This window comes from Lissotriton helveticus, chromosome 8 (assembly GCF_964261635.1).
Source record: "Lissotriton helveticus chromosome 8, aLisHel1.1, whole genome shotgun sequence".
NCBI classification, from domain to species: domain Eukaryota; kingdom Metazoa; phylum Chordata; class Amphibia; order Caudata; family Salamandridae; genus Lissotriton; species Lissotriton helveticus.
The window spans coordinates 253,012,015-253,039,502 of record NC_136069.1 but is presented as its reverse complement, the minus strand read 5'-3'; the positions used below and the strand labels follow the sequence as shown (position 1 = coordinate 253,039,502).

General features: G+C 46.7%; 1 protein-coding gene across 1 annotated transcript in view; it reads left to right on the top strand.

Annotated features, from left to right (window-relative positions):
* The window catches only part of TMEM123 (transmembrane protein 123), a 316,475-nt gene that overhangs the window by 36,554 nt on the left and 252,433 nt on the right, over nt 1–27,488 (top strand). The window lies entirely within an intron of this gene.

Below are 27,488 nucleotides of genomic sequence, written 5' to 3'. Positions count from 1 at the left end.
GCCTATTTTACTAAGCAAGTACAGATTCATTGTAAAAACGTTTATTTCTTTTTTTATTCTCCGGGGGGAAAATATTTTCCTCTGTTGAGAAAATCCCTTCCTACCCCGGAAAAGGTTTCACTCATGCCAGGGAGGAGGGGGGGCCACTGGTAATAATGGGTGAACGGCTCTTTTCCCTACAAGTTGTGGGGATGGAGGCGGTCAAGAGTAGCGCAAGTGGCATATCTGGCAGTCGCTGAACAGAGGACTTGGTCAGGATGAAAAAGAGTCAGGTTTGTTTGGAAGGAGGGAGGCAACTGCGCATGTACAAGGTGAAATGGTGATTTGTCCTCCAGGGATAAGCTAAGACAGTTATGTCAGAGTGGTGGGCATGGCTGTTTACAGCTTAGCTCGATATGTTAGCCATGGGAGCTGAATTATGTGACCCATGAAAAAGTCAGCAGAGCCAACTCTGTAGGGTTATGGGGAGGGCAGGCCGGTTGATCAATGTGGGATTGGGAGGCATACGCAGAAGTGTGTGGGTTCCCCTCACCTTATGTTTCAGATGCTGTGGGGGACATTGGGGAGGAGTCCAGCAGCTTCTTCCTCGCCCTTCCTACTGTCTCCTCTCTCTCTTCTGTGACTTGTGCCCTCACCTTCCCTCCTCTCTTCACTGTGACTCTTTCCTCTGTCACTGCTTCTCTCTCCAGAATGACTGTCAACTTATCACTCCAGTGATCCTAACTCCAGGAGGAAACTTAGGATCTGGTGTCCTGTGAAAAGCCTGGGACTCACTAAAGGGCACCTGCCAAATTGTTCAAATGTTTCTGGAGATGTGTTATTACGAACCCTGCATTGAAGGGAAATTTCCACGAATTGAGCAGGTTTGCCGAGTCCCAGGTTGTCTGGTTCAGCAATACCGAGTTAGCCAACTCCTGAACAATTTTAAACAGTTCTTTAGAGGATCCACTGTTTTTCTTAATCATCCTGACAAAATAGTGTTTCTTGGCTTCTTTAAGTTGCTTAAGGTAGGCTTTAAGTGCCTCCTTAAAAATGGCCCAGTCTTTATGGGGTTTGGTGGACTGCCAGCAGCGTTCAAACGGCTTGCACTTCTTTTGCCCTCTCTCAACGCTGCCAAAAACCACTTTGCCGAAATTAATCTTCTTGAGGAATTGATCTCCTTTAGTGGGGCACAGACATCACTGGCCTTGGCCAAAGCGCCTGAGAATTCTGATACTGCTGTCACAACTGAACTACTCTCTGTAACCCCAGGAGGACTGAAATTACTACTAAAATTAGTGGTGTTTTCTTTCTTCTGTGATCTCTGCATTACAAGAGCCGGCCTGCAAGTGAACGAGTGATCACATGGCAGGGAGATAGATAATTTCATCATGGAGTGATCCAACCAGGTGATAGGGTCTTCTGATTGTATTAGCATGGTGTTTTATAGCCCGCAGTATTGATGGGAACTTTGACCTTTTGAGCAAGCTTTAAAATCTGCCCCCATTCTCCAAATTTCTGCTGAAAGAATCCAGCTGATCGTCATAGTGAAGATTAAAGTCTCCAATAAGAAGAAAGTGGTCAAACGTTTTATTGATTTATAAACCCAAGACATTTCCTCTATACTTGTCGATCCAAAGCAAGACAGACTCTAATAAAACAACAACTATAGAGGGAGTACAGAAGAAGAGAAGATGGGAGAAAAGAACACAGCAGTGATCTTTGCATTTCATTCTATAAAAATTACTGCTATAAACGACTTCATAAACACATCCATAAATATCACATATTCAGTAACATATACGATATTACTCAGCATGTACTACAGCATTTTCTACAAAAAGAAAACATTCTAAAAATAAAACCCTCCTAAAAACGAGTAGGATCTAATAGAAGTATAGACATAGTCCCGTAGTGCGGACCTAATCACAAAGCCATGCAAACTTAAAGTGCCACGTGCAATTTTTCACCCTTTACATAGAGCCTCTGCTACCCGTGTCCTACCATTATAATTAAGATACACTTATATTTGTTTGTAGGAGCAGTTATTATTCCAACTTATAATTTCAAACGTTGATCCAGTTGGACATTTTACCCCAAGTTGTTTCCCCTAATCGTCACTTCCTGTGGCTCATCACACTATGCTATACTTTACTAGAGTCCCGAAAATCTAGCTCTCCACATTTCATATGTTGGAGGATCTTATTTCAACCAATCTGAGGCGATACATAATCGAGCTACTGCTGTTGCCACAAAATTCAAATACCCTTCTTTCCTTTAAGTCCTATTCATCTGTGTATGGCGGACCAACCCAAGCAGCATCATTAGAGGTGTATGAATGACCGGTGTACGAATAATATCACTCAGGAATTCCACCATTCCGCGTAATAGAAGTTTTATTTGAGTCATGTAAAAAACATAGTAGGAGTATTTCAGCTTGTTTCCGCACCACATCGCCTACATTTGCCACCCGACTCCCTCCCCATTTATATAGTTTCACTGGGGTATAATAAAGCGTGAAAATTGTCTTAAAATGTTGTGTCTTCAAGTTTGATGATCTTAAAATCTTTTCACCAATTTCAATTGACGCCTGAACAGTACCCCTCTCTTTCTCGAGTCATGAACTTCATTTACGTTTCTGGGCCTCCAAATCATCCGTCTGAGTCTATCATCACATCGTATAAGGTACCTATACTATATGTCCGCCTAAGTGCCTCACTAAGGGGGATCTTAGTCATCATTCTAAGGTAATTTGTCCTTTTAATCATGAAATTCCGAGTCTGTCAAAACTTAATGAAATCTCCCCTTGGCAGCCCATAAGATTCCTGCAGTTGTGGAAAGGAGCTAGTTTGGGATTCTATGTACAAAATCTCCCAAGTATTCTAATACCCTTTTGTCTCTATCTTTCCATAACTCGATCCTGAAAATAAAAGGTAGTAATCGTGACCCGGTCAAACGTCTTCTCTGCATCAATCCAAGAGGCGCTTGTACTTCTGCAAGATCAACTAAATTGATGACCCTCTTAGTATGGCCGACCGTGCCTCGTCTGAAAATATAGCTATGTTGCCTATGAAAAACTAAAGGGGCAATTACCCTCGCAAGTCTGTTTGGTAAGATATTAGCATAGACAATTCAGTAGTGATATAGGCCTGTGCGATACTAGCCGCAGGGGGGACTTACTTTTTTCTTTAAAATGACTATATTAGCTGATGTCCAGGAGAGAGGGATCTGTCCTTGCTGAGCCTGTTGAAATACTAACACCATATGATGTCGTAGTTCTAAAAAAAAAAAGTATTAAACATTTCCAAAGGGAACATATCCGGGCCAGCGGCTTTCCCTGTGGATGAAGAGCTTTTAGCTTCTGGGAGTTTCTCTGGAGTAATAAGGGCATCAAGAGCAGCTTGATAATCTTCTCTTATTTTACTTCTGTCTACATACAGAGGATTTAGAAGCTCCGATTGCGGGTTACGATGGGTTATTCCTTCTGAAAAGATGGATTATTATTATCCCCATCCCCACCCACTCACCTCGTGCTCCCCCCACCTTCCCCTGGCCCTCCCCTCTCTCTTCTCGACCCTCTCCCCACCCTCTCCCTCCCGCACCCACGGGGGCAATAGGACCGACTAGGTCCATTGTGATGGATTGCGGATCTCCAACCCAAAGACCCTTATCTTTAAATTAACAAATCATTTAGCCCCAAAAAAGTAAAAATGAACCAAGAACAAGTAATCCTACTCCTTCCTTCGTCCTAGCATGGCTTTATTACCTAACCTACAGTATCCAGAGCTAACAAAAAATTTTGATAGATACATCTGCCGTGTGGATTCCTCACCTTGTGAATATCCCCTTGCATCAGCAACATTCGGAAATTCTTTTTGTAGCTTCGCGCCGACGTGGACTTGGACGTCATAGAGACACGGCATCGCACGCGACTCCGCTGACGTCACCGACGCCTACAATAGGCCCACGCCGGCGTGATGACATCAGTTCCCTTTTTTCCGCGTCATCGACGCTAACGGTTTCGGGATACTCAGTAGCTTTTGGTAACTCTGTTATTTTTTTCTTCGTTTTCTTTGTTCTCTTGCCTCTTTGTCTCCCTAGAATGTCCACAAAGAAGACTGGATTTAGGCCCTGCAGGGAGTGCGAGAAAATGATGTCCGTTACGGACCCACACCAGGACTGTATTTGGTGTTTAAGCTCCGACCACGACGTGGATGGATGTTCGTCGTGCCAAAAAATTAACCCAAAGGCCCTGCGAGAGAGGGAGACCAAACTTCTTGTGGCAAAGCTGAAAGCCGATAAAGGAAGGAAGACTTCAAGATCCGGCTCGAGCAAGTCGAGATCGAGGTCAAAATCAAGATCAAGATCTCGAGAGGCATCAGCTTCGAAGTCCTCGTCGGATCATGCTTCGAGGTCGCATAAGAAGCACAAGAAAAGGAGGCATGAGTTTCGACGTCATTCGGGTGAGAAGTCGGGCTCGAAGTCGAGGTCGCCCTAGAAGGTTAGATCGAAGGTGATCCCACCGCAAGAGGTTTCGGATCGGGAAGGCGAAGCCTCGCCTTCGGAGTCACAAGTTCAATCTCCGACTCCGATTTCCAATCCGACGCCGTCTCCGGCTCAAGAAGAGGTGGAGGAAGTTCCTAATGAGGAAGAAGAATCGGCGCCTGTTGAAGAGCCGAATTCGAATCTGCCTCGAGATCAGCCTGAGGGTGATCATCCACCTTTTCCTGCACCAGGTCAGGATCCATCAGCGTTCCTGAACGCTATGTATGGGGTATTCTCGATCATGGTACCCCTCTGGTGCACCTTCGGGTCCCATGGGTCCAATGGCATTTAATTTGGGTGTTCCACACTCTTATGCCCCGGCACCTTTCATGCCGTATATGCCAGCCCCGACTCCGCTGTGGCAGTACCCGGCTCCGCCGAGGTCGATGCCTAGATCGATGACTCCGGTACCGGCGTCGCCCGCTCCAAGCAGATCTTTGGAGCATCCATCTAAGCCTTCGGATTCTGTACCGACGTCGGCTCCGGCTCCATCAGAGTCGGTGGTGGATCCGACTGCGATCCGTGTAAAGGAGAGGTCCAGGAGGGAAGCTCAACGCCTCCTGGAGGAACGGAGGTATTACGAGTCTCACCGAGACTTGGAGGAAGGTGAACTGGATGAGGATTGTTTCAAAGAACTGGCTGATGCTAGTGGCCTTGATTTTTCCCCAGAGTGGGAGTTGCCATCAGGTCCGGATACGCCTTCAAAGGATGTCCAGCCATATCACGTGGTAATGGGGAAGGCAGCAGGACTTTTAGGTTTGACATTACCAACTGTTGAGTTTAAGTCAAATCTGCTTACAGAAGTACTCCATTCACCAAGCTCAGCTGTGGAACCGTTACTCCCATTTAATGAGGCATTAACTGAACCTATTATGGAGGTGTGGAAAAAGCCTCTTTCTGCTCCTGCTGTCTCAAAAAGTGTGGCGAGGAGATATTGGGTGGCTCCCGAAGACCCTGCCTTTTTATCATCTCACCCTTCTCCTGAAAGCTTAGTGATTCAGGCTGCGTGCTCTAAAAAGTCGGTTGGTGCTTTTCCCCAAGTGCCTGGTGACAAGGAGGCCAAGAAACAAGATCGAGTGGTCAAGAAAACTTTCTCCTCCGCAAGTATGGCGTTAAAGTCAACGAATGCCACTTGTCTCATGGGGAGGTATGTGCACGCACTTATGGACTCAATGCGTTTGTTGATTCCTAAGGTTCCAGAGGACTGCAGGGGTGACTTTGAAGAGATGTTATCTGATACTCAAGCGGCAGCTCGTCAAGTTATCCAGAGCGGTCTAGATGCTGCAGATTCTGTGGCACGGATCATGGGCACTGAGGTTGCCACAAGAAGCTCAGCTTGGCTGAAATCCTCGGATTTTTCTGCGGATGTGCAGTCTGCACTATTAGATTTACCTTTCGATGGAGTTGGACTCTTTGGCAAGAAGGCAGATACAGCCTTTGAGAGGTTTAAAGACAGCAGAGCAACTGCTAGATCTCTTGGTCTTCAAGTAAGAGGTTCAACGACCAGAAAGTTCAGAGGTTTTGGACGCTCTTCTTTTCGTACCTATAGACAAGGTCAGCAGCAGCAACAACCGCAGCAGCAGCAAAATACCTTGTATAGGTCATACAGGGGAAAGCAAAGGGCACGTCCTCGAGGGCGTCAAGCCTCTTCCTCCTCCACCTCCTCCAACCCCCCAGCCACAGAAAAGCAGCCCTAGATCCGCCATTCAGGATCATGCGGGTCCGGTGGGGGGTCGGCTTACCCACTTTCTACGGGATGGGAATCGGTTACATCAGATCTTTGGGTTCTCAATCTCGTAGAAAATGGGTATGCCCTTCCCTTTCGGGAATTCCCTCCCAATTACCCTCCTTGCCAGGGGTATTGCTCATAGGAACATCTGTTGCTCCTTCAGGAGGAAGTTCAGACTCTATTAAGAAAGGGAGCGATAGAGGTGGTCCCAGAGCAGGAAAGGGTTCAGGGATGCTACTCCCGGTATTTCCTGATTCCCAAGAAGGATGGCAGACTTTGTCCAATCCTGGGTCTCAGGATCTTGAATCTCTATCTGAAACAAGAGAAATTCAAGATGCTCATCCTTGCTCAGGTTCTTCAGGCACTGCTGGAAGAAGACTGGATGGTGTCGCTCGACTTGCAGGATGTGTACTTTCAGATCCCTATCCTGAAGTCGCACAGGAAGTATCTCCGTTTTACAGTGGGATCGCAGCACTATCAGTTTGTAGTCCTTCCGTTTGGGCTTACCACTGCGCCTCGAGTCTTCACCAAGGTGATGGCCGTGGTGGCGGCCCATCTCAGAAGGTCAGGGATTCCTGTATTCCCTTATTTGGACGACTGGCTGATCAAAGCAGAGTCGTCAGAGAGAGTGCTCCATCATCTGCGAGAGACAACCCAGTTGTTGTACAGGTTAGGTTTTTCGATAAATGTACCCAAGTCTCACATGGTGCCCTCCCAGCGCAACCTGTTCATAGGTGCTGTACTGGACACAACTGTATGTCGTGCATTCTCTCCTCCTCAAAGGATTCGCAACATACTGAAAATGATTCCTTTATTTTACAATGGAGCGGTCGTTCCAGTCCTGAAGGTCCTTCGCCTGCTCGGTCTGATGGCTTCATGCATTCTGTTGGTCAACCATGCACGCTGGCACATGAGGGCGCTCCAGTGGTGCCTCCGCAGGCAGTGGTATCAGCACAACGGAGATCTCAGGGAGTCAGTGAGGATCTCCAGAGAAGCTGCGGCGGATCTGTCTTGGTGGGGCGTGGAAGGCAACCTGTCTCGGGGGAAGCCTTTTCAGTTGCCTCCTCCGGTGGCCACAGTGATAACGGATGCATCCACTCTAGGATGGGGTGCTCATCTGGGGGATCTGGAGGTCAAGGGTCTTTGGTCTCCAGAGGAAAGGTTGCTTCACATTAACCTTCTGGAATTGCGGGCGATACGTTTGGCGCTCAAGGCCTTCCTCCCTTCCCTTCGCGGTCGTTCGGTCCAGGTCCTGACGGACAACACGACCGCGATGTGGTACATCAACAAACAGGGAGGAGTGGGGTCACAGTGTCTCTGCAGAGAGGCTCTGCGTCTCTGGTCCTGGGTTCAGGACCATCATATTTGTCTGATGGCAAATCATCTGGCCGGAGTTCTGAACGTTATTGCGGACAGTCTCAGTCGGCAGTTCTCTGCCGACCACGAGTGGAAGCTTCACCCGAAGGTGGTTCACGACATCTTTCAGATGTGGGGGACTCCTCGGGTGGACCTGTTCGCCACTCGCGAGAATGCTCAATGCCTGTCATTCTGCAGTCTCCAGTATCCGATGCAAGGAGCCTTGGGGGACGCGTTTCAGTTGAGTTGGGGAAATCAACTCCTTTACGCGTTTCCTCCCATACCTTTGATTCCTCGGGTTCTGAGGAAGATTCGCCATGACCGGGCCCAAGTCATATTGGTCTCCCCGGACTGGCCAAGAAGGGTGTGGTATACAGATCTTCTCCACCTCTCCTCTCACCCGCCGCTCCGTCTCCCTCTCAGGGCAGACCTCCTCTCTCAGATGGAGGGGCAGGTTCTACACCCCCACCTCCAGACATTACACCTTCATGCCTGGAAATTAAACGGGGCAACCTGAATTCCTTTTCTCTCCCGGCTGACGTGGTGGATGTCATCTTGTCGGCCAGGCGTGACTCCACTAAGTCCATCTATTCATATAGATGGTCAAAATTTGTCACTTAGTGTGGAGGAAAATCTATTGACCCTTTGAGAGCCCATTTGTCTGATGTTCTCCAATTTGCCCTTTCTCTGGCGCAGCAAGGGATTGCTGTTGCTACTGTTAAGGGCTATCTTTCTGCGCTGTCGGCATTTCTCTGCTTGCCTGACCAGCCATCTCTTTTTAAATCTCCTGTAGTTTTAAGGTTTTTGAAGGGTCTCACAAATAAGTTCCCTCCTACTCCTTTTATTGTGCCTCAGTGGGACTTAAATCTTGTCTTGACCTTTTTGATGGGTGCTCCTTTTGAGCCTCTTCACAAATGTCCTTTGAGGCTTTTGACTCTTAAGACAGTCTTCCTCGTTGCAATTACCTCTGCAAGGAGGGTAAGTGAGCTTCAAGCTCTTCGTTCCAAGCCCCCTTTCTTGACCATTCATGCTGATCGAATGGTTTTTAGGACCAGGGCTGCTTTTCTTTTAAAGGTGGTTACTCCTTTCCACCTTGGTCAATCCATTACCCTCCCTACCTTTTATCCTCCCCCCACACCCTTCCAAGGAGGAGGAGAGGTTGCACCGTCTGGACCCCAAAAGGGCGGTGTCCTTTTACTTGGACAGATCTAAAGACTATCGTTTGGATGACCAGCTCTTCATTGGGTTTGCTGGCTGCAAAAGAGGAAGAGTGGTCCTTAAAAGAACTTTGTCAAGATGGATCGTCCTCTGTATAAAGATCTGCTACTCTTTGGCCGGTAAGGAACCACCAGAGGGTATAAGGGCTCATTCTACAAGAGCTAAGTCTTCAACCTCTGCATTGCCTAGAGGTGTTCCTGTAGAGGATATTTGTAGGGCGGCAACTTGGTCTTCTCTCCACACTTTCGCGAAGCATTACTGCTTGGATACCGAAGTGAGGGGGGACGGCCACTTTGCGCGCTCTGTCCTCCAGGATTTCCTGGTTTAGAAGAGTGGACGCCCTCCTCCGGGAGTGGGGACTGCTGTGGGACGCTATTCACAAGGTGAGGAATTCACACGGCAGATGTATCTATCAGAAGAACAAGTTACTTACCTTCGGTAACGCTTTTTCTGGTAGATACAATATCTGCCTGTGGATTCCTCACTGACCCACCCGCCTCCCCGTTGTCCACTCTTCTACAACAGAGTTTCTGTAATGTATTTATTTTATTGTCAAGGAGTTGTTTATTTCAAATGTTTTATTGCATTTGCTTCACACTGTGTGTGTTACCTTGATATTTGTATTGCGTATACTGTGTATATGTCTACTGTCATTGGTCCGTCCGTGTGCCTCGAAGGCACGGAAAAAAGGGCGGAACTGATGTCATCACGCCGGCGTGGGCCTATTGTAGGCGTCGGTGACGTCAGCGGAGTCGCGTGCGATGCCGTGTCTCTATGACGTCCAAGTCCACGTCGGCGCAAAGATACAAAAAGAATTTCCGAATGTTGCTGACGCAAGGGGATATTCACAAGGTGAGGAATCCACAGGCAGATATTGTGTCTACCAGAAAAAGCGTTACCGAAGGTAAGTAACTTGTTCTTCTTCGCCTGTATTCCAGAAAGAAAGAAGTGGGCTTTATCTTTAACAATAACTTTAAGCTTTGGAGGATTTAGTAATCAAACCGGAGTCTCCTTGCTCTGAAACAATGGAATTAGTTATCTAAATTGCCACCTCTTCTCAACGGTAATCTGACAATAATCTGGCCTGATATAGAACTCATAGCCTTTTCCTGTCTGGATGTAAGCGCTGCGAGGCCTCCGGGTAGTCACGCGCTATACAAGTGCAATTTTTCATTTCATTTCATTTCATGTGCCAAATTGCACATGGCTTGATGTATCAAGATGTTCTTCAATCATATTCAAACTGCCCTAGGTTTTACACCCTCCTGGCCAGCCCGTAGGTTCAATTTAAAGGGGAAACAATGCTCCCTCTATACTTCAAGTTCCCAACACCATTGCGATAGTGCGCGAAAAGCATCCTTAAAAAATTCCACAATGAACTTGCGAGCGTCTGCCCCTTCAACCCCTTCTGGGAAACCCCAGTTCTCTGATGTCATTTTGACGGGGTCTTCTCTAAATGGACCAGTTCTACTGGGTATCGTCTTTGTGGGCTCTCAACATATCAATTGCTTCTTCTGTGCTAATAATTCATCTTCCAGTGTTGAAATTCTGTTCTAAGCCTCCCCAATCCTTTCTGAAAATTCTGAGCATGATTTGGCAACCTGACGGCTAGCATTCTGCATTTTACGACAGGCTGTTTGCGTTCTTTGGCTCTCTGTTCTTGTCTCTTCCCGATGTTCCATAATACTTTGATAAATGCTCATCAGTGATATCTCATCCTGTTGGACCTGGCCTTTTTGGCAGGTTCACCCCGAGACTTTTTGCTTTTTCCTAGCCTGTTTCTAGAACCTGGTGTTGGTGATTTTAGGCCTCTGCGCACTTTTTTCACTGTGGTACATTGTAAAGTGCGTGAGCTCTCTGTGTATGTGTGGTGAGTGACCTGCCCTCCCATAGGAATGAATGGGGAATATGTATGCCCATGGTAGTTCCTGATGTGTGGGGAGTGCAGGGTCGAGTTTGATATGTGCGAACTCGTGAGATTGAATGCTGCGTAATGGTGTATGCGGCATGGTTGTGTCTAGTCTAGAAGTGCCACTTTGAGAAGTTGGCATATTTGTGTAGTTTGTGCCTGGCGTGTGATTGGCTGGTGAGCCTGGCCCAGAGTGCCTGGGCCTGCTTGTGGATTGACTGTCTGGTTTGAGGGTGACAGAGACTGCAGAGCCCCAGGAGGTTGTCTGAGTCAGCCCGTGGATGAAAGGCAGCATCTGCTGCCAAGGAAGTGGGTGGAGATAGCACCTAAGAGTGAATGAGGCTGTGCCTGCCTGCCACAATGCTGGCTCCACTTCCCAGCTGGGCGACTGTCACCTCTGTCCCTGATACTGAAAGGACTTCCCTATAACCAGTTCCAGCTGGTTCTCACACTGCCTGCACAAAGACTTCAAAGACTTTTCTGTGTATAAGAAGGAGCTGTGTCCCCTTCCAAAATGTTCTTGTTTCTGACTTGAATCTACCAGGGGCGGGCGCTGCCCAGCCCCTGGATGCCTGGAGGACTTCTGGGGGACCCCTCTGCCTTGCCTGGGCTGAGGGGGGGGGGGGACTTGGCTTTGCCCTGGGCCGTGCCCAGCCCCTGGACACCTGATGGACTTTCATTTTGTTTGGAGCTGCTTTCTCCATCTTTTTGAGACCCAGGACTTAGTGGGTCCCCCCTGCCCTCTTCACCTATGAGGGCTGTGCTTCTGGGACCCTTCTGGTGGTAGGAGTCCTCCCTGTGGGCTTTTCTATGCCCCCAGCGCCTTGAGGGCGCTTTAGCTCTCATTTCGGGGCAGAGCGCTGTCGGTTTCCCGAGGAGGGAAGCGCTCCTGCCCTTTGCGTGCCCATCGCAGGTGCCCACTTTGCGTTTGCAGTAATTGCTTCGTTTTTTTTATATAATGGGTGCCACCCCGTTTATTTGCCCCTTAGTGAGTGTTCACCTCACTACTACGCTTATTGTGGATTTCGAGGGTGCCCACCCCTCGTTAATGCCCCCGAGAGTCACCGCCGCAAGCCGCGGGTAAAAATGAAGTCAGGCACCATAGTGCCTGACGCTGGGCGGGACTTCCGCAAGATGGAGAGTGAGTCGCTAAGAGGGACCAAGATGGCACAGAGGTGCCCGGCCAGTCACAGCTGCGCAGCACTTAGTGCCAGCTGCAGCGTTTAGGCCCTTGTGAATGTTCCCAGGTGCCCAGCAAGTAGTGGGCACCTGCACCGTTTAGGCCCCTGACATTGAGACACAGGGCGTCCTAGCCCCAACAAGGCCAGTTGGCCTAGGGACTGCCACAGGTGGTGGCTTATGTAGGTTTTGCACAATTGTGTGATTATTCCTGCACCTCTGAATGTTTTTAGGCATCATGTGATTTTTGCGCTATTGTATTGTTCTGGCACCTCTGAATGTTTTTAGGCATCATGTGTCTTCCTTTTCCCTGCGCTGCACCTCTGAATGTTTTAGGCATCATGTGTCTTCTTGCGCTGCACCTCTGAATGTGTTTTATTGCATCATGTGCTTTGATCTGAACACCGCTGAATGTGTAGGTTTATGCATCATGTGTTTCCTTTCCTTACACCTCTGAATGTTTTATGCATCATGTGTTTACCTTTTTCTCTACACCGCTGAATGTGTTTTTGATGCATCATGTGTAATGTGTTCTTGCTTCTACCCCTAAATGTATTTTATTCTTAGGTGGTTGTGTTTTGCCTAGTATAGTTTATACTAGAGAGGTTATGTGTCCATGCGTGATCTAGGCCTATGGTTATTAGTATTGCGTAGTGTGTACCTACCTTTACCAGTAGTTACTGGTTGTGATTTATAACTGTTATTTTGTGTTACAGTGATTTTATATCTTATTTTCTATGATCTACAAAGTGTTGATTCTGACAGTGGCCCATGTGGCCCTGTCTTGTAAATAATCCCTTGTGAATATTGCCCGTGCCAGTTGGCACAATGTACATGTATGATTTCTATCTGATGTGGTTTTGACAATACAGAAGTTATTTTTATATAACCTTGTGTGGAGTTCCTTTTGTGGTGTGCCTAGGATGTTGTTGCTGTTGTGCGCTGGCGCAAATGCTTTACACATTGCCTCCACGTTTAGCCTCACTGCTCGTGCCAAGCTACCAAGGGGGTGAGCAGGAGTTATCTTGGCGTGTGACTCCCTCGCCCTGACTAGAATGGTGGTTTCTGCCTGGCTTTGGCGTCAGCCTTAGCCTACCAGAAATAGCCAGTTCTAACACATCATATATATGATGTACCGAGGAGTCCATCGGAGCCACAGCAGACCCCTCCGGGGGCCTCTTTCCAAACTCTCAGCGTGTTGGAGTAAAAGAGTAGTCCCATGATAGCCCGTCAGTCCCCTGTATTTAATTTATCTCGTTTACCAGGCCCTTCCTTCTTCTTTACAGTACCTGCAGCCATTGCACAGGCTGATACACCAACAGGGTTTTTCCCCCTACAAGTAGACTTCTTGAATTACTCCACCCACTACCCAATGACTCCCTTCTTGAGTCTTGCCTAGCTAGGGCAGAGTCCTCTTTGCTAGACCAGTCAGAATGGCCAGAAAGGGAGGAAAACGTGTCCCCGGAGTCTACCTCTGTACCACCACGCCTCGTAGGATCTTGCCGTTCCTGTAGCAGATCCAGGTGGCAGTCTTCCTCCGATGTCCCCTTTAACGTCTTATTTTGTTCATAGACTCACCCTTTATGGCTGGGTTTGTCCCCTCTCCCTTCGATACCTCTAAGGATTTCTGAGGGGTCAGAGAGGGGGCGTGTAGAGATCCTGTTGGATCTGGTACTGGTGTAACCTCCTCCCGCTCCCCCCTCCCAAAATGATCGCTCACTTGTTGTGGGCTCTCTGCCTCCGCCCGCTTGCTAGCAGCAGTTCGTATTGGGCTTCGTTCTGATTCCAAGACTGGAAACGTCTTAGTCACAAATTTCGCCATGATGAGAGCGGCTGCCGCCAGTTTGTTTCCTAACATCAGATTTCTTTATTTGTATTGCTTCTGAATGCAGAGTCCCCCATCTCAGCTTTTGCCATGCACTGTGGGATTCGGGGAGCCACAAGTTTTCAAACCTCTTGCGGCATTCTAGTGTACCAGTAGCACGTATGGCAGCCAAGCCTTGCCGAAGAACCAACAGGGAATACGGGAGACCCGCCAACCAGTAGCCAGTCAAGAGGTAGGAAACTGCAGAAGACGCCATTCAGCAGAAATTAGGCTATAAACATTCCAAAACATCGTCATATAGGCAAATTGCACTGTTAAACTATGCAGCACTCGGAAGGGAAAACAGCGGGGTCTGGTTGGAAGGAACGCGTTGCACAGCCGACTACACGGCCACCATCTTGCCCCTTATGACGAAAATGGTCAAACTTTAATGTGGTCGGTGACCACAATGCAGATAAGTCCACTGCCAGATGGGAGTTATAACCAGGGGGCCTGTAAATTAGTACTCCTCCTAATTTGGAAGTGGTATTGAGCGATAGTTGGAAAATCATAATTCAGAAGACTCCAGCAGGGAGTCACTCAGCCTGATACACCCCACCCATCCCTATAAATAATGGCACTTCCTCACCTCTCCTACCAATATGATCGCACTTTACCACATTGTAGCCTGGCGATTTGCTCCACTGATGAGCAAGAAGCTCTGCTCTTAGCAAAGACCTGAGAGTTCTGCAATCAATATTGTGCTCGGTCATGAACAAAAAAGTCAATGTACCTAGAAGGTATGGTGGAAGGCATATGTTGAATACACGTCTGTACAGAGCAAGAAGCTTTCTTGCTCAAGACTGTTGCACAAGAAGGCTGGTGGTGATTATGGAGCTCCGTACTAAGCTGAGAAGATATGCCCTTGAAATGGGTGAGGAGAGATTTCTCAGAAATGAACTATTCCCTGAATTATAACAAAACAGAAACGGATGGAGAGGAGTTGGCCTAACCTCTAGGGCTGACAAACTCGAATCTGGGTAACTGGGTTTGAGTCTCTGCAATGACGCTGAACATCCTGTGATTCTGGGCAAATCACTTAATCTCCCCGTGACTAACAAAAAAATTAATGTGTCCCCATGTAATGCAACTGGTGCTATGTAAAGCTCTCTGATACCCGATTCGGGTCAAGTTCGTGCTATATAAAACTCTGGAAGAAAAAAAAAGATGCTTACAGTATTTGATACGCTATATTTTTAAAAAGAAAAAAGAAGTAAACCACATATACATTTTCCAATGATTGTGACAGTTGATTTTTTTTTTGATGATGGATAGCTCATTTTTTCACATTGCCTACTTAATTTTTATTAAACATACAAAGGCAAGTTGAGCTGCTTGTAGTTTTCAGGGGTGTGCCAATAAGAATATCGAGGAATTTAGCATTTTCTAGTTATTGTGAAGGAAAGTTTCAATTCTGTTAGGATGCGGAGGCGAGGATTGTGTATGCTTTTTGTAATTTATTTTCTCAGCAGCTAACCATTATAGCAGTGTAATAGGACTACATATACATGATTAATGGAAGAAACTTAACACAGTAACAGTACACATAGTCCACCAATCAGCTTGACATCCTTCCACGTAAAGCAGTCTCCAAGGAACGGTCCTTCCTCTTTCTACTTGCGGAAAACACCCAGCATCCTGTAAAGCCATCATTAATCTTGTTTTTGGCCGGTTCCTGTAAGAGGGAGAAAAAAATTATGAAAACATGTAACACCCTTAATTTTATATTTCAACACCAAAATAGCAAATGCTTTTTATGAAGTGAAGAGCTTACAAATCACTTAAACTTATCAACTACCGAAGTAAGATACCAAATGAGGCTCCCGTGCTCCCATCCGGGTTGGGTTACAACCTGTAGCATACCATGCTGGGTGGATTAATCCTCTCCTTCAGCTCCTTAATAGAACTGAAACTTTCCTTCAAGATAGCTAGGAAATTTTATTTTCTATGTTAGGACCAGAGGCTGAAATTATGTAATGATGCCAGTCACAACACTGGCTTGAAGTAAAATGTTTTACATGTGGAATCTTACAATCAAATGGCTGCCTGAAGAATGTCTTTCAACTGACTTTCCAAAGTGAACGCTTTGGATGCAATAACACGCCTAGCAGAGAAATTTCCAAAGGCTGAGACATTGTTGCACGCTTCAGACAAGATCCACTTTATCCATCTAGCAATTGTGGGACAGGAATCGGGTTTATATGGTTTCTAAATTGCTGTAAAAATGTGTCTGGTGCTCAAAGGTTTTAATTCTTCAGTTACTGCTTCATACTTCCTGATACATAATACCACACATTGCTTTGGATTATCTGGGAAAAGTGACTAATGGACCATCCTGGTATGCAATTTAGATACAGTGAATGTGACCCCTTCAGGGGTAAGATCCTGGATGAAATATCCAAGGCTCCCTCATCCGAGACCCACTTGAATGAAATCAAGCACAGAAGCATAGCCAACTTACCTCACAATTGCTTCCTAGATAAGAATGCATTATCAGGCCAACATTCACGTCCCAGAGATGCGGATATCTTGGTTTTGAACGGAAGGACAGACTACTTTTCATAAGTCATGCATACTACGGGATGCTTTCCTACCTGAAACACTTATAAAAGGTAGGTGGCCTGCCGAAATAGCTGACCTAAATGTGTTGACGGTACCGTAAACCATGCCCCATTTTGTCAACTTCGATAGAAAATTGAGAATGTAGGCTGTAATCCGTCTCCATGGGATCCAGATTCTGTCCCAGACACCAACTGGTCCATCCTATGGCAAGTTGAACCATATTGTTTCGATGTGGAGTCTGCCGATGCCTTCCTAATAAGCGAAAAACCGTATTCTAAAAGTCCTGTGATATTCCAGTGACTCCTGTAATCCACTGCGCCATCAAGTCGAGTGTTCCCTCCATGGCCAGAGGATGTGATCTGCCATACGCATACGGAAAAATACGAGGACTCTGGGGAAGTAGCATCGGAATATCCCAAGAAAGTTCTAGAAGAGCTGGAAACTATGCTTGCAACCTCCATAGCGTGGTGTCACCACGACCACTGTTGACCTTTGCCTCCTGACCTGAACTGTTAGTTTGGTTATCATTGGGAACAGAGGAAACACACCTATATCCAGCTCCAATCCTGGAGAAACGTCCATAGCTTCTACCATCGGGTCCAACATCCACCACTAACTCCTGCTTCATCCGGAATAGATTTCTGACCTTTTTCAGAGTGAGAAGGTATTGGAGGAGAGTTGGTTAATACCCTTAAAATGTAATTTTGGGGTAAAAAAACACACACAACATTCCAGCCATGGAACAACAACTTCCCACCTGCCCACACGAACATCTTCTCTGTGTAAAAGTTATATGTGTAGATAGCCCAGAACATTTTGATTTTGACAAGACTTGACCAAGTTTCTCTAGTTGTAAAATGTAAATGTCAAGTAATTGATATATCACATGGTATGTGCTCAATAGAGTGAGCTGAAGTGAGCTGACCAAGAATTGAATAATGTGAATCTGAGAATGCCAGACTGCAACAATCACTTTGTGAAATTGTGGGAATGCCTAAGGGTAAAGTTGCTGAGCAACACACAAGACTCTTCCTCAGAAACTAAAGAAACAAAGAGAACACTGATATATTGTGAACTCTGCTATAGTCAGAACTCCAGCATGATGAACATGCTGGCATGTTCAGCGAGCACATTTGTAGTGTAGTTCCTATATCCCTGATAGGCTCTGCGCTTTGGAATAATATACACTATAGATTTGACATAGGTCTGAGGTCTGTGTGTCTCTGTTGAGTACATTAAACTTAATTACTTGTGTGTGCCAGCTAACTCAGAGGTGACTAGAAACCTCTCGAACGAATAAGAAGGGATTAGTTTCTGACAACCGCATAAACATGACAACTTTGTTTCCCTTAGAGTCGGAACAATCTCAGAATCGTGGAAACTATAGATAACAGTTTTACTCAGTCAATGATGCATGCTTTGTTTCTACAAAGTTACACAGAAATAGAGAGACTGGCGTTTCAATAAAAAGGGGTTTATTGAACAGTCTTATTTCTCATGCAAGAGATATGAACTGCTACAATCGACAGACAGAATGCGAAGTATAATACGTACAGTGTTAGCAGTAAGATAAAATAATACTGCAATAGCATGGTCTGTAGCTATGACTTATATAAAAAGACATAAATAAATAACACAGGCTAAAATACTCAACTGGTGCTTCTAAAACAATCCTACCCCAGTGTACCTAACCTAAGTATAGTACGAGGGAAGAAGTAGGTGCTGTTTAGCTATAGTCTAGTTTTACTTAAAGTTTAGTTTTAGTTTTAGTTTCGCCAAAAATTGCCAAAAGTTTCTCTAAGTTCTAGTCTGCTCCATACCTTAGAATGTGAGAGGTTGGTATCTCTTTCCAGGGCTCCATCTCTAAAACCCCGCAAGGGGAGTCAGAAACACTGGAGCTGGATTCTCGGCGAGGAGGATGACCGCGTCTGGTCAGTTGTGGACTTGAAGGTATATTTATACCTTGAAGGTGTTTAGGAATGCCGGTATTGACGTGCAAGTCTTGCATATGAACGTCATGAATGAACCCCTAAGGAATAGATGTTCATGCATAATAAATGAGTTCTTGGAGAAATCAATATCCAGGCAAGGGGAAGTCCTAAAGGGTTAAGAGTCTGGTTTTCCAAGAACTCGTGGTGACGAAGAGGAACGGATGTAGTTGACTATGGCTGTATTTGGTTAGTATGAGCAATGCCTAAATAAGGGATGGATTTCTATGCATAGATAAGGGCAATGTGAATTGTACCTATATGAGGGCATGAATCAGGAAATCTATATACAGTATCTAAATCAACACACAACATGTTCAGTGCTCTACTGTGATCAGAAAGTCGGCCTATACAGAGCCTCTGCATATGCAGAGCCTTTGACTCTTAAAAGATGTGAGATGACCATAGAACAGTAACCCCTTCATGGTATTTGTATCTACCTTGGTAAAGCCTTTGCTAAACTCAATTCTAATTGCCTCAGCCCCGTTGTCTCTCAAACAACCCAAAGTTCAGTTTGCAAATTAGTAACCCCTTCTCCGAGCCCTTTAGCTCCTAAACGATTAAACCTTCAGTGCTCACGCTTTATGTTCTATTATGCATGGCTCCCCTTTTCAGACACACTTTAAATCGCCCATTGTACTACTGTTGCAAACAGAAAACCTGCCAGCCTTCCCCTTCATCACCCTACATCTCTTCTCCATTTCTTTTCCAAAGAACTTGAACATCATGTGTCTCACCCATTATCTTTTTAAGCTAGACCTACTAAACCCTCTCCAATATACTTCTGAGCATTTTATTCTACAGAAACTGCTATTACAAATGTGGCGAAATGTATTACCACCCAATACTGTTGACGTCAGTCCTTTCTATTCTATCCTATTTTTCTGGTAATTTTCAATTTTCTGGGACATCTTGGTTTCCAGGCAACTCTACTCACTGTTGTATTCAAGGCTCAGTCCACGTCTGTTTTTTCCTCACATTGCGTTCCTTGGTGACATCATTGTTTTTCATATCACACTCTCGTCGATAATACCCCAATATTTTTCATTTGCAGAATTCCCCTTACACTCCCAGTTGTGTATCTGTTCTCTGATCTATCATGCTGAACTCTTCCAAAACTGAAATTGCATATTTCCATGCTTACAGCACACCATGCCCTATACATAACCCCATATTATTCCTGTCTGACCGCTTATCCCCGCCCCATCTACCAGGAATCTTTGCCTGCTTATTAACTCAATCAGCGTCCACCAGTCTTGCAGTGGTATTCTTCTCTCCCTTCCCACAAAGGCAAACTTATAGTCTGTGCACTAGCTACAAGAAACAAGCATTTGCAATGCAATAGGTCTCTCATTTGGAAGAGTTAGAGCTATTGTCATTGTAAATGATAATGTATTTTATATTTTTATGTGTTTGCCTTTGGAACCTTATAAGTGTTTTAGATATGCAGCACATTATCCATAGCTTCTACACACATCCACAAATGCGGAGGTGCACTGTAGAGGGAGTGTTCCTTCACATACTGGAGCAGGCGATGTCTGCTCAGTGTACAAAGTTGTCTCTTTAAAGAGGCTGCAATGGCACCAATCCACAGATAGATGTCCCTTATGAAAGCGCCCTAAAAGGCGTGCTGCAGCAAACATGGTTGTGTATGTTATAAAGAGGCTGCAATGGCACCAGTCCACCGATAGATGTCCCTTCTGAAAGCTCCCTAAAAGGCGTGCTGCAGCAGTGTTATCCTTTTTCTTCAGAGGTGCGGGGGCTTAAGGAGGGGGTTCTATCAATGTTCAGGTGTTTCTTTCTGCGGATAGAGAAATGCTGGTGCAGTCCCATTAAGAGCATAGCAGCGCCGCAGAGAAGCGATTGGACTCGCCCATTAAAAGTAAAACAGCATGTGGTATCTTCCACTCTCTTCTCCCCCGGCAACTCTGCAGAGAATGGAGCGGCTCACGGTGACATCATTCAGAATGTCACCGCGACCTGCGTTCCAAGCCGAGCGCCTGGAGAGTGCGAAGTGTCACCTGCCGGAGTCGTTGCTGTGGATGAGGTCGTTTATGTTATCTGTTCACGAGAATCCTATTAAACGTCAACCTGACTCCCAGCTGTGTGCTTGGTCATCTTTACGCGGAGTCTACACTCGCGACGAGGGTCATCCATACTAAGCGACCTCAACACGCTACTGAAGTGCGAGATTCTGGAGTAAGAGGAATGTAGTATGCGGTGAATGCAGACTGAAGGGCTGTGGACGCATAAGAAGGAAAGGCGACACCGGCGGCGGAAACTGACTCACTAGCAAGCAGCCTTGAAGAAAGAAAAACGTATTGTGAGTAGTGAAATGTGCGTGCGGGCGGACTGTGCTGTGGGCAGTGTCAGCATTAGTGGCGGACATCACGTGTGATAGTGGCACTAATTTTGGAAGGTAACGGAGGTTCCTCGTCACTTGAAGAAGGAGCGCCTGTGAACAAGCGGGCGGATTGTCGCCTGAGGTGTCTGCCGGTGCCTTGGGACGTTGGCTCAGAGACTGGTGGTGGTGCTGGCAGCGCTGGCGTGAAGCGAACAAGTGCACACGTCGGGGCAGTAACACCTCCCCCCCTCGAGACTGTGTGACCCCACCCCGACAGCGCATAGCGGAGTTGGCCCTGCACGGAGCTTTATGAAGAAAAACCCTCGCTCCTCGTGTGGCGCATAACCTCACCTGTTCCCTCCTTCACCCTTCGCCATCTGCAACTAAGGGAGTAGAACTTGTTTTTGTTGTACCTCCGATGTGGTAAGAAGGAGATCGGGGCTGTAGCCTCCTCAGTACATCCTGTTGTAAGCAACAACTGGGAGAGTTTTAAGATCGCATTCACCTCAAGCAGAATAGACTTGCATGCTACAGTGCCACCCGGTGGTCGATTTTGGAACTGTTTGAATTGCCTGTTGAATGCAGTGAATGTGTATTGCTCAGAGAAACTATCTTATAATGTGCATGTACAGCGTTGGCTTAGGGTAACCAGTCATTTTTATTTCTCTGTGTATCCTCACCGCTCATTGCATTGTATTGTGTACGGTAGCAAGGGAAAGGGAAAAGTTCTCCAGTACAACTGTAAGCATGCAAAGTGTGACGCCCCCACCCTTCTTCCTGACCAACCCAGGAGATCCTGCAATTCAATGGAAAAAATGGAAATAGGTGTTTTTAAATTATGCTACTGTGTGTGGCCCTAATCTTGGGTTAGAGAGGAAGGTTGCACTGTTAGCGTATTACCTGGGAGCAGAGGGGGAAGAGGTTCTTGATCACCTCCCAGACCTAGGTGTGCAAGAAGCGAGAGGTCTAAATGAATTAGAAATAAGTTTGAAAAAACTAGATTTGCACTACCTCCCGAAGACTAGTACCATAATGGAGCGATATCATTTTGGGAAGAGAGTACAGAAGGAAGGGGAATCTATAGAAGATTTTGTCTCTGACCTTAGGAAACTAGCTGCAACATGCAAATTTGGTGGGGCAAGCGAGGAAAGGATCAGGGACCAGTTCGTGTTAGCATGCAGGATGGAGCGGGTACGGAAGGAGTTGTGGCTTAAAGACGACCCACCCCTAAGAGAGGTCCTAATAATAGCCAAGCAGGTGGAACATATGCTAAAGTGCGTGAGTGAGATAAAACAGGACAGTGGGGAGAAGAGGGGCGAAGACAAACCCAAAGTGAGCGAGGTAGTGACTGAGTTGGAGGCTGTGTCTGTGATCAAGGGCCAGAAGACAATGATGAAGGAACAAAAAGAAGACAAACCGGGATGGTCATTTAAGGGTGCCTGTTACAGGTGCGGGAAGCAAGGGCACATGGCCAATGATAAGGAGTGCCCTGCCCTCAAGTTCACATGCAACAAATGCGGGAAGAGGGGCCATTTCAGGCAGTATTGCAAAAGCGGACAGGGATTCAATAGACAGGGTAAGGACAGGACTAACACAGTCTGCGATGAAATAGTTGTGCAAGTAGAGGAAGGCCTGGTCTGCAGCCCTAAAGACACCATAAAAGTAAAAGGCACCGAGTTGGAAGCACTGTTCGATTCCTGTTCAAGGATAACTATTATCAGTGCTAAAGAGTTTTCACGTGTATCCAAAGGGAAGATAATCTTAAAGAAAATGGATGTGAGGCCCGGGGGATATGTGGGTCACCCAATCGCAATGAAAGGATACTTTTGGAACACTATCGAATACAGAGACAGGACAACAACGTCCAAGGTTTACGTGTCCACTGTCGGTGACAACATCTTGGGTTGGCAAGCACAGAAGGAGTTGGGAGTATACCTGAATCCCAACAGCAATCCCCAAATTTTGATACAAGAGCCGGAAGAGGGTTTAGTGACTGAGTTCAAGGAAGTATTCAGAGAAGAGCTGGGTTGCTTGAAGAACTACTGCCACAAGATCACATTGAAGGAAAATGCGAAGCCAGTGGTGGCCAAGGTCAGGAAGCTACCCATTGCCATCCAAGAAGCGGTGAGAGCTGAACTTGAGAAATTGTACAAGGCAGGGGTCATTGAACCGGTTGAAGCTACAGAATGGTTGGCGCCCATCGTGGCCGCACAGAAGAAGGATGGGTCTGTTCGGCTGTGCATCGACCTTAGGGCTTTGAACAAGGAATTGTGGTCGACCGCTTCCCGCTGCCCAATATCACCCAGATGATGAGCATGCTAGAGGGCGCAAGAGTATTCTCCACACTTGACCTCACCTCAGCCTACTTTCAAATCAAACTTCATGAAGAGTCACAAGAACTCACAGCGTTCGTGACACCCATGGGCGCGTACAAGTTCAAAAGGATGCCGTTCGGGTTAGTCTCTGCGGCAGCCGTGTTCCAGAGGCTCATGGGAAACATCTTGAAGGAGATTCCTGGGGTTGTGTGCTACCAAGACGACGTGCTAGTGTTCGCCAGGGATCATGAAGAGCATGATAAGAGACTGAGACAAGTGTTAGCCAGGTTTAGGTCACAAGGACTAAGGAGAGAAAAGTGCGTGTTTAGGTGTGCTGAACTGGACTTCTTGGGACACAAAGTGACGGCGGAAGGAATCCGTCCCAAGACAGAGCTCCAGAACACCATTGTAATTCTGGCGCCCCCGAAGAGCAAGGAAGAGATCAGATCTTTCATGGGTATGCTAGAGTTCTATGGCAAGTTTATACGGAACCTCGCAGGGAGAACGCATGCCATCAGACTGTTGCTGAAAAGGGAGACTGTGTTCATTTGGAGTCAAGAGTGTCAGAGTGAGTTCGAGGACGTGAAGAATGCTCTTGCACAAGCACCCAGTTTGAAGTCGTACATACCCAATCGGACGACAATAGTCACCACGGACGCAAGTGCCAAAGGGCTGGGTGCAGTGCTCACACAAGCAAGCAAGGACGGAGAAGAAACTATAGCCTTCGCCTCAAGATCCCTACAAAAGTCGGAAGACAACTACTCCGTGATCGAAAAAGAAGCCTTGGCAGTATTCTGGGCATTGAGCAAATTTAGGGATTTCCTGTGGGGCACAACGTTCGTCCTTCGTACTGACCACAAGCCATTGGTGGAGGTATTCAGTAAGAAAGGGTTGGATGCGATCTCCAGTAGGATCAGGCGTTGGGTTGTTGGCCTTCAGGAATACACTTTCAATGTGGAGTACGTCCCTGGAACCCGTAATCTGGCGGCCGACTGTTTGTCAAGGCTTGTGAAACAAAGTGATGGGAACGACGTGCATGACAAGATGGAAGAAGAGCTGGAAGATCGCCAAATGGAAAATGTCTGTGCCATCCAGAGAGCGATAGGTGAAGAAACTTGGAAGTGTGCTCTAAAGGATGACGGAGTCCTGGATGAGGTGTGCAGAAGAGTAAAAGACAGGTGGAAACACGAAGATAAACGAGTGGAGGCCCTTCGGCCATTCTGGATGGTAAAGGATGAATTGTCAGTGATCGACGAATGTCTGTTCAGGGGAACTAGGTTAGTACCTCCCGTGACGGTGAGAGAGAATCTCATTGACATGGCTCACAATGGCCACCTGGGCATCACCAAGACCAAGCAAAGGCTGAGAGAAGATTATTGGTGGCCGAGCATGGACCTTGCCATTGAAAGGAAGGTGAGAGACTGCATTCCGTGTGGCATCAGCGACAAGGTACTACAGCAACTGACACCTCCAATGGTGTGCAGACCAACACCAGCCGGACCCTGGGAAGAGTTGGCGTTGGACATTGTTGGTCCGTTGACAGGAGAGGTGTGCACGCCATACATTCTGGTGCTCATGGATCTGTACTGCAGGTGGCCGGAAGTGAAGTTGGTGAGCGAAATCACAACCAAGACCGTCATCGAGTTCCTTCGAGGGCTGTTTGAAAGGGAAGGATTACCCAGCAGCCTACTCACAGACAATGGGGTACAGCTGTGTTCTAAAGAGATGGATGATTTCCTTGAGGAGAGGGGAATCGCACACAAGCGTTGTGCCCCGTATCACCCGGAGACAAATGGCATGGTGGAGCGTTTTAATAAGACCCTCAAGGAGAGTATCCAGTTGGCCAAGGCCAGCAACATGAATTGGAAAGAAGAAGTATGGAAGCGCTTAGAAGCATAAAGGTTCACCCCGCACCAGACGACGGGAGTCACCCCGTTTGAAATGCTCCGAAGAAGGATACCCAACATCAGACTGTCACCAGGGTGGATGGGGTGGAATAAGGGTTGGTCAGACCACTCCAAAGAGGCGAGAGGGTTAGTGAGGCAGAAAGAAGCCATGGGTGAAAGGAAGGAAAGATTCGACAGGCTCCACTCTACACGGGAGGCCGGTTTCAAAGTAGGTGATGACATTAAGATCAGGACACCCACTGGCAGGGCAAGTTGGTCAGAATACAGTAGGCCAACCAAGATCACTAAATTGTTCAGGAATGCTGTAAAGACCCAGGAAGGGCAGATTTGGAACCTGGGGAGAGTAGTGAAGTTTTGCCCATCCGGTCAAAGTTCTGGTAGTGGCGGGGAGGGTGAGGGCGACCCCGAGGGGAACAGTGGTCTCCCTCCCAAGAAACGGTGGCCTGTCTCCCACCCAGGTGGTAGGACCAGCCGGAGAATGATCAGGCCACCCAGGCATTTTGAACAGTATGTGATGATGTAATCTGCCTGTAATATTTTTGTTGCTATGTTCAATGCTTTTATGTCTTTCCGCAGGGGAGGGGGATGTGTGGTATCTTCCACTCTCTTCTCCCCCGGCAACTCTGCAGAGAATGGAGCGGCTCACGCTGACATCATTCAGAATGTCACCGCGACCTGCGTTCCAAGCCGAGCGCCTGGAGAGTGCGAAGTGTCACCCGCCGGAGCCGTTGCTGTGGCTGAGGTAGTTTATCTGTTCACGAGAATCCTATTAAACGTCAACCTGACTCCCAGCTGTGTGCTTGGTCATCTTTACGCGGAGTCTATACAGCAATATAGGACAGTGCTGCAACTGCCCCATTAAATGCTATGCCAGGAAGCGCTACTACTGGTTAATTAGGAGCCTTGGCACATGGTGAGAACTGGTATTGCTGTCCTGACCTGCTGAAAGTGTTGAGACCTTCTTTACCAAGCGCAGATATCTGTACACCAGTCCGGTGTTGTAGCATATGGCTACACAGTAGTCCTGTCCACTTCAGGAGAGTGCAAAGCTCTCTGCTCCACAAGGCAATACATTAATAAAGAACGCAGATTACACGCTGCACGTGGTTCCTGTACCAGAGGTGTCTGCGTGTTGAAGGGAGGCGCGGATCTTATGAAGTCCTAAAGATGGACCACCAGAAGGAACCCTGAGGAGGTGGGGTCATCTCGCGCTGTGCCAGGAGCTGAACAAGTTGACCTAAAGATAATGCAAGAGCACAAAGACAACCTGGAAAAAAACATTGTTACATGTTAAACAATTAGCCAACATGCTCCGTTTATTATATAAAGAAACACTCCCTTCGGCGCCAGCCATAAACAATAAAAACAAGCAGCCAGGCCTGCACAGCGCTTTCTGCCTGTTCAGAAAAGTGCATGCTGTGGGCTCGTGTTTGGTTGTTGTACGTATTTATTGTACTTTGATAATTCCACTGTTGATTGTGTGGGGAATGTTGGGAGAGTTGAGCTGGGATGGGCTGCTGGATGGCAGGAGCAGCTCGACTCTTATCTGAGAAAAGACGCAGGCTGGGAAGGAGGGGGACGAAGGAGATAAACAGAACAAGTGCGAGCGAACGCACATTACAAATCTCATTTCTATACAGAGATCCTATGAAAATTGTTATTAAAAAGAACCCTTCATTGCCTCACGCAGTGCATTTGAAACAAGGCTCTTACATTTCCTTGGTCAGAGCTCCATTCCCTTGGCTAGAGTTGATTACCAAACTATATTAGAGGGACTTCGGCAAATACTTTTGTTTTCGCCATAAAGCAAGATCTAGCTACTGCAGTTTTTTACATTCTATGTAAATCTATGTAGCTTCACTTAAAATAAAGGAGAAAGGTTTGTCGCTGTGCAAAGGATTGTGGGTATGCAGATTGCACGGTAATGTTTCCTGCTTGTTTCCCGACAAGCAGCCAGGCCTGCGCAGCGCTTTCTGCATGTTCAGAAAAGTGCATGCTGTGGGCTTGTGTTTGGTTGTTGTACGTATGTATTGTACTTTGATAATTCCACAGTTGATTGTGTGGGGAACGTTGCGAATGTTGGGAGAGTTGAGCTGGGATGGGCTGCTGGATGGCAGGAGCAGCTTGACTCTTATCTGAGAAAAGAGGCGGGCGGGGAAGGAGTTCTTTAAAAGCTAAACAATAGCTTCAATAAATTAAAATTAAATTAAATATTTGGTCATCGAGACAATGCAGATGTCGGACGAGAACCCCCGCTTACCGTAAAGCCGCACACAAGCAAAGACCATCTATTTTACTTATCACAGAAAAACGACTACCCGTTATCAAACATATATCAGATTGAGAATTATAAAAACGGACGTTAGCGGCTTACAGGTTAAATAAAGAATATCGACATAGACGAGCGAGTCTTCTGCATTTAAAACAAGGCACCGTTAAAGGGTAACAAACATCTTTTAAAATCAGAAGTGCTTTTGCTGAAATTTTCCGAAAAAATATTGCCTAGTGCGCAGACATCCACTAGCTGCAGTGACGTGAAAGTTAATTTTAAAGTAAAAACCAAGTGCTTTCTTGAAGAATAACAATAACGGGG